Genomic DNA, 16,443 nt, shown 5'->3' with positions numbered 1-16,443 from the left:
TTGGCCACAGGGCTGGGCCCAGTGAGAATTTTTTTAATTCAGGAACTGATATCGGATTTTAACAAAATTGATATGGATATGCCAACTTCATTGATATGATCATATGATATTTCCTCCTTAGGCTGTTGATATGGTGGATTACATTGATTGATTTTTTAAAATATCAAACTGATCTTGCATACTTTTTTTTTCTTTACTATCGTTGCTTTAGATATCACAATAATATCTGCATCACACACTCATGTGGGAAATGTTCCTTCCTTTTCTGTTTTCTGGGAGCTATTTTGTAAATAGGACCTGTAGATAGATTCTGCTGGGTCTCATTGGATTAATATTGTGGTGTTACAAGTTTGTGTTCATTTCTGGAGGCTCTAGGAGAAAATCAATTGCTTTGTCTTTTCTAGATTCTAGAGGCCATCACATTTTTAGTTCATGTCTCCTTCCTCTATCTTTAAAGCCAGCGACTTCAGATCTACCACGTTAAAAAACGTCATGATTACGTTGAGCCTACCTATATAATGCAGGATAATCTCCAAGTTGGCAATGTTTCTGCTATTACACAGTTCTTGAGAAATGTGTGGGCTTTCTATGTATTTCTCTGGGATTGACTCCATTAGACAAAAAGTTCCTTCACAGACAATTCCATCTAGACTTTTTAGCTTCTGCTTAATGGCTGAGAAGATCTATGAGCCACATGCTTAATTTCTCTTAATTTCAAGAGCCCCTTGTGTGACTGAATGACTTTTTTGATCTTTTTGAAGTATGAGCAAAAGGTTGTCTGTATCTTTGGCTTTTTCTCTATGGCACGATTCTTGACAGTAAATCTCCTAATTTTAATGTCTTTTGCTATCTGAATAGGCTGAGAATTTCCCAAATCACCAGTTTCTGGTTTCATTTTATTTAACAGTTCTTATTTAAATCTATCTCATTCCTCTCATATTTCACTATAAGTAGCTAGAAGAAACCAGGCTGCAAGACTGCTTGGAAATCTCAGTTGAATGTCTAATTTCACCTTTTACAAGTTTTGTTTTACACAATTATGCTAAGCTTTCTCCTACTATGCAACAAGAATCAGCTTTTCTCCAATTTTTAACAAAATGTTCTCCATTTTCTTCTGAGTCCTCACCAGCAATGCCTTTAACGTACATATTTATGTCAATAATCTGTTCATCACAATTTAGGTGTTCTCTAAGGGAATATATGCTTTACCAACCATTCTTCTCCATTTTTTTTTGAGCTTTTACCAGCAGAGCTTTTATCATTCATATTTCCACTAACATTCTGCTCAGATCAACTTAAGCTTTTTCTATCACTTTCCTCAAAATTTTTCCAGCCTCTCCCCTCTGCCAAATTTTAAAGCCACTCCCACATTTTTAGGTGATTGTTACAGCAGCACTCTACTTCAGTTAGAAAAATCTGTATTACAATGCTATTGCTGTTATAGCAAATTACCAAATTTAGTGACTTAAAATAAAACAAATTACTTATATTACAATTCTTTAAGTCAGAAATTTGAGGCTGGTCTCACAAGACTAACATCAAGGTCTGCAAAACTGTGTTCCTTTACAGAGGCTGTAGTGGAATATCTGTTTCCTTGTTCTTTTCAATTTCTAGAGGCCACCCACATTCCTTGGCTGATGGCCCCCTTCCTCCAACTTCACCATTAACTTCATGCTGAGACTTTCTCATGCTGCCATCTGTCTAATCCTCCCTTCTACTTCCCATTTCCATTTTTAAAGATAGTTGTGATAACATTGGATAATTCAGGATAATCTCCCTAATTTAATATCAGTTTAGTAACTAAAGATTAGCAACCTTACTTATGTCTTCATCTTTGAGTCCTCTTTGCCATGAAAAGTAACATATTCACAGATTTTCAGGATTAAGATATTGACATTTTGAGGGCCATTAATATATTTGCCACAAATACTAAAGACAAAAATGAGCATATGTGCAGAGCTGCTGAGATAGTTCTCAGCTTCCCACAAGGTCCTCATATTCTAGGAAGTTTAAGGACAAACTGGACTGAGGAGGTGAGGATTAAAGTTAACAACAGTTTTCTTTGCCACTTTCTCTAAAAGCATACACACCTGCTGCATGGACTCTGGTTTACTAGTCTGGAAAATTTGCCTTTCGTTTTATCAAGGTACAAATATTGATAATATATATTAACCCCAGAACTCAACAGCTCAACAAGTCACATCCAAAAGTTATAGCTTCTTGTGTTTCTCTCCTTTGGCACTAAGCCAGAATCAGATAAATTCATTTCATTTTAAACAATCACACCCGTTTTTTTTAGTCTCTTTAAATTAAAAGGATCTTGATTTGAACTATTTTCTCCTAAGGTCTTAGAAAAGTGATTTGGATATCTATCCAAAGTTTTATGTAAACCTTAAGTTTATATAGGTTATTCAATTAAATAAAATTATGCAGACCAAAGAAAGCACATTTGCGGGTTGTATTTAGCCTGCAGGCCACACCTACCTCTACCTTCAAAACACTCAAAAGGTTTGTAAAACTTTTCAGAGGACCATAAGGGAAGCAGCATTCTTTAAGGTGGTGTGATTTTTGTGATAAGACTTTCACTTATATGTTTTATGATTCTTAAATTCTAAAGACTATAAAGATGAAAAATAAATACACAGTATTACTTGATGATTTTCTAAAATTTCAATTTTATTTTCAAATTAAGAAAGTTGAAAATAATAGATCTTTTTAAAGTACTTTCTACAGAGTTCCCATTTCTCCTCCATGCTGTGTTTTCTTAGAACTTCTCAGAGTAGATCAGAGATAAAGCGTAAGGCAAAAATTATGTAAATTACTAAACTTACATTCTTTGTTCCCTAGTTTTCATTACCTGAAAATGATTACATTTTGTTATAGAAACTACTGCAAGTAACTTAACTCACTGACAAAATATTTTTACATATAAATAACTTGCCAATCCAATCAGGGAATAGAAGTCACATGTCATGGTAAAGGATCAGCAACCTTGAACTAGTCAATGAAATACGATCTTTTTTGAAACACACAAATAATGATAGACAATGGACTGACATCATATTGAATTCTGTCTTACACTACAGATTATTAGATCAAGGCTTTCATAAACAAGATGGAGTCTTGTTACAGTTATCAGAATTTTATGCTTTGATTTCCTTTGAATTTTATACTTTCCCAGTAAAATTAAGAACTGTTATTACAAAAAACATACATAAATATACTTTAAACAAATAATTATCTGTTTAGTGTGGCTTTCTATACATTATCTTAATCTCTGTGCCACTCTAATTTCTCGTTATTGGAATCAGCTGATCATTTCAGCCAGTCCAATTCAGGTCAGCTCTTGGGTAGTCTCTTAATTAAATTTCTCATAAAACATGTTCATTTTACTTTTTGCTCCAGAAATTGTTCCCACCTAAACCCCAAATGCCTATGCAATGGGGAGCATTAACAGTTCTGTGGGGAAGGTGCAGCTCCTGAGTTTTGGTTAAGCAGAGTGCTAATTCCAATTCTGTCACTTGCCAGAGTGTGACTACAGCAGTGCTCTCACGTAAGATGGAGATGACAGTGGTACCTCCCAGGATTATCGAGAGATTAAGATTAAAGGAGGGGCATTTTTAAAGTGCCTGGCATGGTGCCTGGCTTAGAACAGTTACTCAAAAAATTTTTGTTTCTCTTCTTTTCTCCACCTCTAATATCTAGCTCCAAATTTACCTATTCCTAGATGTAATGCCTGGCTACTGTTCCTCTTTGATCACTGCCTTGTTTAATATTGTCTCAGTGCCTATATATTTATTGGTCACTGAATTATACACATATTCTAGTTATTGTTTTTAGTGTTCCTTGATATACACTGTAGAACAGGGGTTGTATTTCACATCTCCTAATGTCACTGCCTTGAGACTAGAAGTGATATATTTGATGGGTGTGAATTATGAAGAGAATTAGCAACACAAGGGAACTAACTCATTTTGACCTCATTTATATTCCTAATAACAACTGTAAAAGATGATATGAGTGAATCCATATTAAAATAGTGCTAAAGCAGCCATTTAAGAGTAATTGCCTTGCATGTCTAGACTTTTTATCTTCCAAACTGGACCTAACCACCAACATTCAAAGAAGTCAGAGAGGGCAAGAATATCCTGTTTGTAAGGACTGATGAAATTGAACTTTGTTGATGACTGAATCACTAACCAATCAGTGAAGTACAAATCTAGCCTTATTTCGTTTAACTCTAATGAACTCTTCTTTAATATAATTCACCTCATCCTCCCTTTTCCCATAAAAACTCTGAGCCCCTCTCCTCTAATCGAGACACTATTTGGTTTTCTATCTTAATGTGTGATTTCAAAATGGCAATTCTTTGATTCCAAATAAATGCTTTGCCTCTTAAACTCCTTTCTGATTTTTATAGGTTGACATACGATGTGATAAAACGAGACCTATAGTGATCTCACTTCCATGGGCTGATGTCACCTGGAACCAGGTATGGTACTTACACAAGTCTGTTGTGCTCACCACTTCCACAAATCACCATCTCCTCTGACGATAAGTCCTCTTAGTCTTCAACCTTCCTCCTTTTGGTTGAGGTCATTGCCTTTCCTCTAGATTTTGGGAGCAATAGCACAATTTGGGGTTGATTTACCAAGAGATAATTGTCTCAAAGTTGGCTCATGGCTATTGCCATCTGGGAGGGTTTCCCTCTTTGAGCTGGCTCATAGCAACTCATGGCTGTTGCCATTTGGAAGGGTTTATTCCCTATTTGATGAGTACTCAAATTCTGTCTTTTGCGTCCTTTGTCCAAACAGCTATAGCCAGTGGGTCAGAAGCACAGGTAACAACCTAAGGCTTACAACTTGTGTCTCTTCATCTTTTTGTCTGCCTGTGCTTTAACATGTAAATTTTATCTTCTAAAAGTTCCCAAGGAATTCCTCTCTTGGGAACTTCAGCTAGGTTTATGTTTAAGAACACAAGGGACAAATGGATAAAGAAGATGTGGTATATACACAATGGAATACTACTCAGCCACAAAAATCAATGAAATCTGGCCATTTATGACAACATGAATGGAACTGGAGGGTATTATGCTGTGCAAAATAAGTCAGGGAAAGAAAGTCAAATACCGTATCATCTCACTCATAAATAGAATATAAAAACAACAATAAACAATCACATAGAGACAGAGATTGGATTGGTTGTTACCAGAGGGTAAGGGGGGAGGGAGGAGGGCAAAAGGGATGATTAGGCACATGTGTGTGGTGATGGACTGTAATTAGTCTTTGGGTGGTGAACATGATGTAATCTATACAGAAATTGAAATATAATGATGTACACCTCAAATTTATATAATGTTATAAACCAATGTTACCACGATAAAAAAATTAGATAAAAATAAAATAAAATAAAGAACTGTGGTTCTTCCTTTTGTAAATTTTTGTCCCAGTCGTCCCATCGTACAAAAGATTTAAAATTACAGCAGCCACTTTGGGGCTCTTTTGAACTCCCAAAACTTGTCTTTTTATGCACTGGACTTGAGAATTGTGGACCAGACAAATTGAACGTAATCTTTAATTTCTAAAGAGTCAAGCATACCACCTTCCAGTATACCTGCTTAAAAACGATGGTCCTGGAAGCTATAAATATTTATAAAGAATAGAAAAATTTTTCTAAGCCTGTTTTGTGTTCTGAGGGCTTGGCTTGGTAAACATCAGGTTGGGGCCCCAAAATATGGCCAGACAAAAACGTGGGTTATACCCCATTTGGAGTCAGATATGGCCAGACAGAAATGTGGGTTATACCCCATTTACAGCCACATATGGCCAGACAGAAATGTGGGTTATATCCCATTTGCAGCCAGATATGGCTAGACAGAAATGTGGGTTGAGCTCCATTTTCAGCTAGGGTCCTACCAAAGTGCTGCCAGCCTTCAGGGGAATTACATCAACCATTATACGGAACATTCTAATTTTTTAAGATTAGATTATTTAAGAAGTACACTTTTAAAAGCAAAGGCTTCAAAATTTCAAAATAGGCCTTATTGAAAGTTTCATTGCTCATGAGAAAATTAAGATGTAACAGGTATCTAAAAGAAAATACTCTAAGATCATAAACAAAATCCATTAAGTTAAGGGCTATATGGTCACCTTCATATCTACCTTCAAAGGAGGGCCCTGGTATGGGCCCCTTCTAGAGTTAATGAGACTGAGATATTTTCTGGTAAACTACTACTTTATTCCCTCAAACAGTGAAGGGAAAATTAAAATGAAAACTCAATGGAGCTATTTAATACTGTCAGAAATATTAACTATTTGTCCCAGCTGAAACCTGCCAAGATATTTGCAAAGATTTAGTAACTTACGATCAGAAATTTGGCCAAATTGGAAACTGATATTCAGAGCCTTAATAGGAATTGCTTTTAGGATTTCTCCTCTAAGCAAAGATAAAACTGTTTACCCAGAGGGAAGGGAACAAATTGAAGATAATGTAATTGGATGGGTTGATCAACCTGTGATGTCATTTAAGTTATGTCTTACAAATCTTTGCAAAATTGTAAATGCAGCTCTAGAGGCAATTCAATTTCCACCCACTTCTGTTCACCAATTCCAATTCCCCCCCAATTTATCTCAAAAGGCTTGTAAGTATTCTGGCCTTAAGAAACCAAAGTCCTCCTTGGAAGCGTTTGCATTTCTTCCTTGTGCCTTTGAGGTATAAAAGTTTTACCTGGTCCCTCCTAGAAACTCTTATCTAGAACACTCTCAGATTCTTAAGATTAAAAAAAAAAACAAGCTTCTAGAAATAGAGACTCTCTTGCCCAAAGTTTACTTGTCTTGAGCAAATGTAAGTCTTAAAAAGTCTTCTACACAAATAGTAAAAAGCTTTAGCCATCTGAGACAGTAAACTTAATTTTTTTCCAACTGCCAAAACAAAATTTGGATTTTCTATTTTCTATCTAGTTTCTATGAACTATTCTTTCATAACTAGTAAGCTTTGTATTACTGTACCTGATTCTTGGCAGTAATCTTAAATAAAGCTATGAGGTCTTTGTGTACGTGTCTCCCTATATATGTAGGTCGTAAATGTGTGATATTTTTCTACATCGAGATGGTGTTATCAAACTTAATATGTACAGAGCTCTATTTAATTGACTTAAAAACAAACAAGTCATACATAAATTGAGTATACTCTCAAGAATGTAATAGAAATTAACCCAAATGAATTTCAGGATCACATGATTTAGGGAAATAATTGCTATTAAAGCTAATTAAGTTCATTGGCTTAATTAAAGTAGGCATGTCTTTAGAGTTATCAGCATTAAAATATAAAACTATTGTTCTACCTAGGTTTACTAAAAGTCAAATAAATTCCTGTAATCTCTGTTATAAAATTTGGCAGCAAAAAAAAAAAAAAATAAGGCTGACTTTGTCCAATGTCTCACAAAGTTTTTGTAGGTAATCTAAGCAAAATTATTGGGAACAAGTAAACTAAACAGATGTAAGTAAAATACAAAGGTTTTTAGGTGAACTTTTTGACAATAATTGTGTATTATGTACTTAAAAACAACTTCAAAACATTTTGGTAACTTAAAACCTTAGAGTTTTGCTAAATTAAGTTAAATGATAAAAATTTACTGAGTGTATAGATAATTTCCAAATAAAATAAATTATTAGACAGGAATTATTAAACATAGGTTTATCTATTTTGGCTTCTTATTACAGAAAAACTAAAAGATGTTTGGGTCTATTAGTAAACATGTCTTGTGCCACAGAAAAAAATTTATGCTATGAGAAAATGTATGTTCTCAGTAAAAGAAGGTAAAAGGAATGGAGATATTTTTGTTAAAAAAGTGACTTTGTCCTAAAGTGAAACTGGTTATGAGAAAGAGGAAAGGACAAATTCTGAAAGTAAAAAATAGTTTTAGAAGGTTTGTGGAAAATGGACCCTGAGAGAAGAATTTTATGCATAATCAAGCTAGCTAAAATCGAAATGAATTTAATAAAGTAAATGAGTTTTAATATCAAAAGTAAGCTGGTGCAAAATTAGAATTTGGTTTTCTTTCCATTAAAAGGACAAAGTTTCTGGAGATTTTAGTCTGCTTTTAATAAAGAAACTATGATAGATTTTTCTTTACCTTTGAGTAGTCTACCTAAAAGGCAGAGATTTTATGTTTTATCAAAATAATCTTCTGTGTGTTTTTTTTTTTTTTTTTTGTGAGACAGATCAGCCCTGAGCTAACATCCATGCCAATCCTCCTCTTTTTGCTGAGGAAGACCGGCCCTGAGCTAATATCTATTGCCAATCCTCCTCCTTTTTTTTTTTGTCCCATTTTTCTCCCCAAAGCCCCAGTAGATAGTTGTATGTCATAGTTGCACATCCTTCTAGTTGCTCTATGTGGGACGCCGCCTCAGCATGGCATGACAAGTGGCGCATCGGTGCATCAGGTCTTTAATTACAAGAGCTAAGGTTGTTCTTACAACCATTTAACTTTCTGTATTTTTCCTAAAAGTCTATAATTGTCACCATGGTTAAATGGATAGCTCAGTATTGTTTCACAGTGATCTATGATCCTATTTAACTGATTATTTTAAAATCTCTTTTTTTTATTTTGACAAACTTCCCAAAATCATATTCTAAATGTTCCACTTTTGACCTGAAACATTACAGAAAAATTGTTAAACTAATTAGGCTTATTTATTTTTGTGTGTGAGGAAGATTGGCTCTGAGCTAACATCTGTGCCAGTCTTCCTCTAGTTTGTATATGGGACACTGCCACAGCATGGCTTGATGAGCATGAGTAGATCTGTACCTGGGATCCGAACTCACGCACCCAGGCCACTGAAGTGGAGTGCATGAACTTAACCACTACGCCACTGGGTGGGCCCCTAACTAGGCTTATTTGAAATGTTGAATTACACGGGAAGCATTGTCAAATAAGAAGTAACATTAAACTTTTTTATGTTGTATTTGCATAGGTATATAAGTATTCCAGAAATTATGTAAATATCCTAAAAATTTGATATGTCTTGGTAATTATTTTTACATTTTCCCACTGGGTGGAGGCATTCCCTTGCCAACAGGCCACTGCTACAGCAGTTACTAATATATGTTAGAAAAGATTATACCTACTTGGGGCATCCCTTCTGCATTACGTAGTGACCGAAGAATGATTTTTCCTGTCATATTATGAAACAAGTATGCGAAGTGTAGCCTATATTGCAACACTTCCACTGTGCTTATCATCTTCAATCCTCCAGATTGGTAGAAACAACAAATGGCATTATTAAGACACAATTGGCAAAATTTATGGAAACTTTAAATTTAACTTGGCCAAAAGCACTTCTTTTGGTCCTCCTAAATTTACGATCTGTCCCCTTTGGTAAACATAAGCTTTCACTCTGAAATAATTACAAGTTGACCTATGTATTTAGCTCTATTTGACTTTAATATCCAATTAATTAAAGGACACATGCTTTCTTATTTGAAATAAATCATTAAAGCCATTTATAAGAATCATAGCTTTGTAGAACAATCTTTTCAGAGCACACTCTCAGGAGACAAAAAACTAAACACCACAACCTACAACCAGGTGACTATGTATATTGCAAAAGACACTTTCAAAAGGACTTTTTACAACCAAGGTGGAAAGAACCATATTGAGTACATTTAACTAATCCATATACTGCCAAACTTAAAGGTGTTGACTCTTGGGTGCATGTTTCCAATTTAAACAAAGCTCCTGCAGTCAACTAGACTGTCAAACCAACAGAAGATTTAAAATTTAAAACTTACTGGGAAGTGAAGCAGTTGACATCTGATGCTTTCCCAAGACTCCAGACCAGACTTGTGTACTCATGAATGCTGCCTTGACTCTGTTCCTAATCCTTTTCACATTAGACCTACTTTAAACTCTAGCTGTTGTAAATGGTTCTCCTAAATGCTGTAAAATGATTGAGTCTACCAGCATCTCAAAACTGGTTATTCATCCAGTGTCTTCCAGCCAACTACTCAGGGAATTATTCCAGCAGCCTTAACACTTTGTGCACAGTTTTCTACCAAAATGAGAATTGAGGATATAGACAATACCTCCTAATTTGTAAAAATGGTGCTAACAATGCAGATCCTTGGCTGCAAAATATTTTTTCCCACTTGTTGGGATGCCTCCATTAACAATCAGATGCTTGATGGTGTCATTTGTGCCTCACCTGTCTAATATCTTTGTGCTTATTGCAATGATCCATGGGTGTATGAATGCTTAGACAGCTGGAAAACGGAAGGTCAATGTTTATTAGGACACTTAACTGTCCCTTCTAGTATACATAATAAATCTGAAGCCTCCCAATTGTTCTTACATTGGGTCCTTCACCCAATAAGTCCTTCCCATTGAACCAACAACACAGATAAAAATGTGAAAACAGTTGGACATATAGCCAATGATGTTCAATTCCTGGCAGTGTCAACTCCAACAAGGCTGCCAGATTTGGAAAAATAGCATTTCCTTGGGTAGGCACTGCATGGAATAAATACACGGTCAGAATTTAATCTAAAACCTTAGGGGAGATTGCTGAATCTAATGCTAAGGCAATAGCCACCTAAGAGAAATATCTGAATTCCCTCAGGTAAATTGTATTATACAATAAAATTGCTGTTGGTTATATCCTAGCTGAACAAGGTGACATTTGTTCTGTTGCAAATACCTCTTGTACTTGGGCAAACACCTCTGGTGAAGTAGAGACAGAACTAGATAAAATCAAGGCACAGGCCAAATGGTTACATGCAATGCCCGTGTAATGTCCCTTGGTTCTTTGATCTCTTTAGCTAGCTGCCCTCAGGCATTGTTTCTTGTTTCAGATATATTCTCCCATTTGGACTTAGCATTTTGTTTGTCATTATGGAAATTCTCATTGTTGTAAAATTTTGTCTCTTCTGCATAGCTTGATGTTGTAAAAACACTACTCAGATAACGGCTGCTCAGCGCTTTGAAATGATTACTAAGGCTTATGAAACTCACGTGAGAAACTTCATGGACTGCCAAAGATGTTTACCCATAAAAGAACTTGACAATAGAGCCCTCCTCTGCTCTGGCACTCTTGTTGCTCAAATGTGGCCTAAGGCTCCTAAGGAAACCACATTCCCTCCTTCATGGAACATTACATACCTGGAATAAAACTTCCTGGAAATGAGGGACCAATGCTGCTTTGATGACTGATCACCAATGTTTTCTAGGGTTTGATCAGTGATGCATTTGGAGAAAGATTTTGATCAAAAGGGGAAAATGTAAAGGATGATATGAGTAGAGTCCTATTTAAATAGAGCTGCAGCATCCATTTCAGAGGAATTGCCTTGCAAGTCTTTTTCCCTTTACCTTCCAAACTAGACCTAACTACCAACATTCCAAAAAGTCAATAAAGACAAGAACATCCTGCTTGTAAGTACTGATGAAATTGGATTTTGCTGATGACTGAATCACTAACCAATCACTAACGTGCAAATCTTGCCTTTTGCCTGATGATTGAATCTCAAGCCAATCTACAAATGTAGGCTTACCTCATCTAGCACCAGTAAACTCTTCTTTAACACAACTTGGCTTATCCTTCTTCCTCTTTCGCATAAAAACCCTGAGCCCATCTCCTGTAATCTGCACACTATCTGGATTTCTACCCAAATCTATTCTCTTTTAACTTGGTGGAATAAAAATTAGTAGTATACCTTACTACTTACTCTCTACAGGTCTTTGACACCCATATATAACAAGGGACACTAATGAGCTCAGAGCAAACAATTTGCTTAGACTCAGAGGTCAAAACACTCCTTACTTGATTGTAATTCTTTATCTTTTCAGAGATTTCTGGACATAAATTTTGCTTCTGCCTACTTTTGTAGACTTTTCAAATAACAATAACAATAGTCATGACTTACATTTTAAGAGTCAACACAGGCTGTTCAGGAAATCTCCTTTCACTGCATTTTTTTCTTTGAGATAGATGTTTTCTCAATTTTAAAGATGAGAGAACTGAGACTCAGAATAGTGAAATAAAATTGGCAAAAATCAAAAGCTAGAAAGTGGGGGGTAAGTTTTCCATCCAAATATATTTAGATCCAGACTCCATACCCTTCTGAGTATCAAACTCAAATTCTTCCTCCTGGATTCACTTTTCCTCTTGGTTCTAGGGCCCTTGTTTCTGCCTCCCTGTTTAAAATAACTCTCTGTCTAGATTTTATTATCTTACAGATATCTCATACTTAGATAAATTTTTAGATTATTCCTCTCTAGCCTTGCCTTATGCTTTTGCTGCCTATGTTTCAGCTCATGAAGCAAGATCTCTCGGGAGTAACCACAAAAACAGATTCTAAGAGAGCAATGGCAATGGGTGGTTGTAACAGCTCAGATATATAGCCCCATTGCTAGGGAATTGCTATTTGACTGCCAGTCACACATTGCAACAGATTTTAGTTAAATCAAGCTCTGACATGATTGGAACAAAAACCAAATGAAACATCTGCCAAAACAGAAATCGTGTCAAACTCCTAAACAAGGAAGAATGTCTCTAATGGTTATAACATCTGAACAATAGTAAAACTAGTTTTTTTAAAGTTTTACAAAATTCTCAATCAATTTTTTGGTCTCATTGGACAATATTTTTCTTATTCTTTTTAATTGTCATGTATGTATTGTTTTCCAAATGTATAAGAAAGAAGTAAGTTGAGTATCAGAATATAGGATAAGATTAAATTCAATTTAATGCAATGAATATGTAGTATCCTTCAAGAAGAAATGGAACCCACCTGCTAGGCATCTGGGATGCATTCTGCATCAGTGAAGTTGTGTCTAGGTGGCATTATACTTCTAGATGAAAACAGAAGCTCCCACGAGTCCAAATGCCAGATGATTTACTGAATTTTCTCATTTTACTTTAATGTTTGTTGTTATGTAGTTAGATCTCATGGCAGTAGAGGTCAAATGAGCCTCACTCGGCATTACTGAACATCTCCATAAATAAAGTGCATTTCAACCAGTTTGTACAATAGAAAAGCAATATCACATGACAAGAAGTTCATAAGAAAGATTGACTGTGATGCTCATCGCCCCTAGGCTAACTTTACTCACGGTTGTACAATGTCTTTCAAATTTCTAGGTGTAATATGCAGACAAAACAATGTCTAGAGGGGAAAGAGGGCCCATCTTCTTCTCATGTCTCTATTTTCAGGAATAAGGACAACTTTCTTAGCAGTTTTCCCTTTATGTCATCTTGGACAACTTGGCCATCTGAAACCAAGCACTGACAAAGGGAATTGAATTATCCAGGTTGTGTTAAGACTAACCGTTCAAGCTTAGACTATGATGTGGAGAACCAACTGCCATGAACATCACAGGCATATGAAGCTGCATATCCTCGGTGTCCTTGGAATCACCACTGTGAGATATAAGAAGTATCAGTAGAGGACAAAAAGCTGAAAGTAGCAGTTACAGTTGATGAAAACAACAATAACAACAAATGCTGTGAGCAAAGGCTTTGCTTTTTTCAAATCGATTTACATAGGTTTCCTAAGCAATTAATTAAGAAGGAGGTTAGAAATCACTATACGTTTTTCCTTTATAGAATATATCTGGTTTGTATTGTCTCATCTGCGACTTTGAGGAAGACAATCATTTATGCCTCAGTTTCCTTGTCTGAAAAATGAGAGCCTTACTAATAATTGTTCTAACTATGTCATAGTCATTTACAAGATTTTATGATAGTCAGATGAACCATTATTCTGAATTCAGTGAGCTTTTTCAAGCTCTTCCTATGTTCACTGAATATAAAAATGCATAAATGCAGACTGTTTTATAATTTTGCAAATTATTATTTCTATTATATTAACTCTATTTTCTATTGAATGCCATAATCAGTTCAATTTTAAACACCCAACTATAAAAATGAGTATATGGAAACAGAGATTATTTTTGCTGCTCTTCTTTAATTTACATCTGGGTTCTTCTGAAAATTAAAAATAATAATGATAATAATATTTTGGATTCTTCCAAAATATAATACCTCATACCCGCAAACATATAAAAAAGTAAAAAAGCAAAAACAGAAAAGAAAAAACCAACAACTTAAAACAGTCAAGCAAGACACTGCATTAAACTTTGTTTCTTCCTCTTTTGACTTCACTTCACTTATAATTTCCCTCTGTATGCAATTCTGCTTCCTCAACTGAAAATTTTCAGAATTGGAAGCCAATTTTTACAACTCCTTTTTATGGACTCAAGAGGTTACACAGAGCATCTTAAGTCCTGAACTTTTTGAACAAATCACTACCGCTGTTATTGTGAAGGCTTTTTTATGAGGAGAGTTTAACAGCTCGTAAAATTCTCTTGCAGCTATATACATTTGGATTACAGACGTGTGCTTTGTTCAACAAGGCTAATGCTTGCAGACTCTACTCCTTAAACTGAATGACTATTTACCCATAGAATTAGTGAACAAACTTTACTTTTCTAATGCAACCTTATCTGAATGGCTTTAGGGTGTAAACATAATATGCCAAGAGGAAGCTCCCTATTGCTCTATATACTGCCAAGACATGTTAATATGCCAATTGCAAAAGAAAAGAGAAAAACTGGCTATAAAGAATTAGCTCTTTGCATTTTTAGAGTGTGTACTGCTGACAAATCTTTTAGAGTGTGCCTGACCACTGCTACAAGAAATAAGCAGTTCAGCATTTATCTCCTTAGCTTGCACATGGATATAATTAATTCTCACCCCACTCAACAGCACCTGATTAAACTCTCCAACTCTACCTAGCCTACCGTTACTGCTAAGAGTACTGCCAATACACACATCCTCATGTGAAAATCTTGCGGTGAACTAAGTGCATAACTCCATTGCCTCTAAAATTTTTATCACAAAAAGATGTGGATAATTTATTTCATGGTATCTCTCAAATTTCTTCTTTCTTCCTCTTCTCATTGTCATTGAAATACTGTCACCTAGCATTCTCTCTACACCCAATATCCCTTCCTCCAATCTATTCTGCATAAGAGCAGATTAATCTTCAATCATTTATCATCATCATCTTTTTCATAATCATCATTTACATTGAGCATCCACTCAATGCTAATCATGATGGAGGTGCTTCACGTATAATATTTCACTACACCAACCATGAATGACAGGCGTTATTACTCCATTTACCAGATTATTAAATAAAGGCTCAAAGAAGGATAGTAATTCCCCCAAGATTGGTCCATATACTTTACTTACTTATAAATAATGCATTGTTATATCTGATGTAAAATCTTTCATTATGTTAGTTCATCTGGCACATGGTACGAGCACAATAAATGTGAGATGATTAGCATAAAAATGGTTATTGGTGAATTCCTTAACCAGGATTACTGCTAAAGCTATTCATTATGGTTTATAAGTCTGAATTAAACTCTGATCCCCCTTTTATAATCCATATTGATCAGTATGAATACATGATCATCTGATAACAAAATTATTGAGAATTCTACATAATTGGTCTGAAGTTGCTCAAAGTTTAGTTTTGTGCACGATTCAGAAAATCTTCTGTTGATACTTCAGTTCTAAATTGCAAATACAAAAATATAAGAAAATCAGTATATGTTGGAATGATGAGCTTCTCAGCTATTATTTTCCATACTGAAGTTGTTTAGGACACAAGCAGAAAAAGATGTTTCATGAAGAAAGGATTTTGTATTCAACTATGTTTTAGAAATTCCACATAAATATCTCTATGATGGAGATGCACAATGAACAGTAGTATATTGTAGGCTCTGCAAAATCTAACTAAGAAAATTATTTATTTTTTCAAGCCATAGTTTCTAAATTGACCACAGAATATTTTGTAGTTGCTGTGGATATTATTTCATTTTTTTCTCATATGCCTTTAACATCCCATGATACATATTTTACGAAGGCTTATTCTATGCGTTTCTTTAAACATGAATGCCTTCTCTAAATGTGTGCGTTCTGTACATATTGAAACAATAGAGGAAGATGTGTTTAGTCTTCTCAAAAATAGATACTTTATTTTAGCCTGAAAGCTCTTCTCCGTTTTTCACCTATAATTTCCTGGTAGCTTTATCAATTATATTATAGCTGCAATATTTCAGGTTGAAGTGTCATCCTAACATCAAAGGAGTTTTGGTGTTGAACTATTTATTTTTATCAAATCAAAGCATTTCCTGTATAATGTCACTGTTCCAATTAAAACCGTAAAATGTTTTTTATTGCTGTTTGTTGTGTGTCTGCATCTACCGTAGTTTGAGACCCTTCATCAGCTTACCCTGTCTTAGCTATATAATCTTATTTTCCATTGGTCTCTAATAAATTTATTCCAAATTATATTGATGTGAAGTGATTAAATAGCACCACCTCCAAAAAACAATTTCTATAATAAAAATATTGTAGTCTTACCATGGAAGATTTA

Source organism: Ceratotherium simum, chromosome 9, assembly GCF_057802395.1.
Source record: "Ceratotherium simum simum isolate JZ-2026a chromosome 9, ASM5780239v1, whole genome shotgun sequence".
In the NCBI taxonomy this organism is placed as follows: domain Eukaryota; kingdom Metazoa; phylum Chordata; class Mammalia; order Perissodactyla; family Rhinocerotidae; genus Ceratotherium; species Ceratotherium simum.
This window is presented reverse-complemented; position numbering follows the sequence as displayed.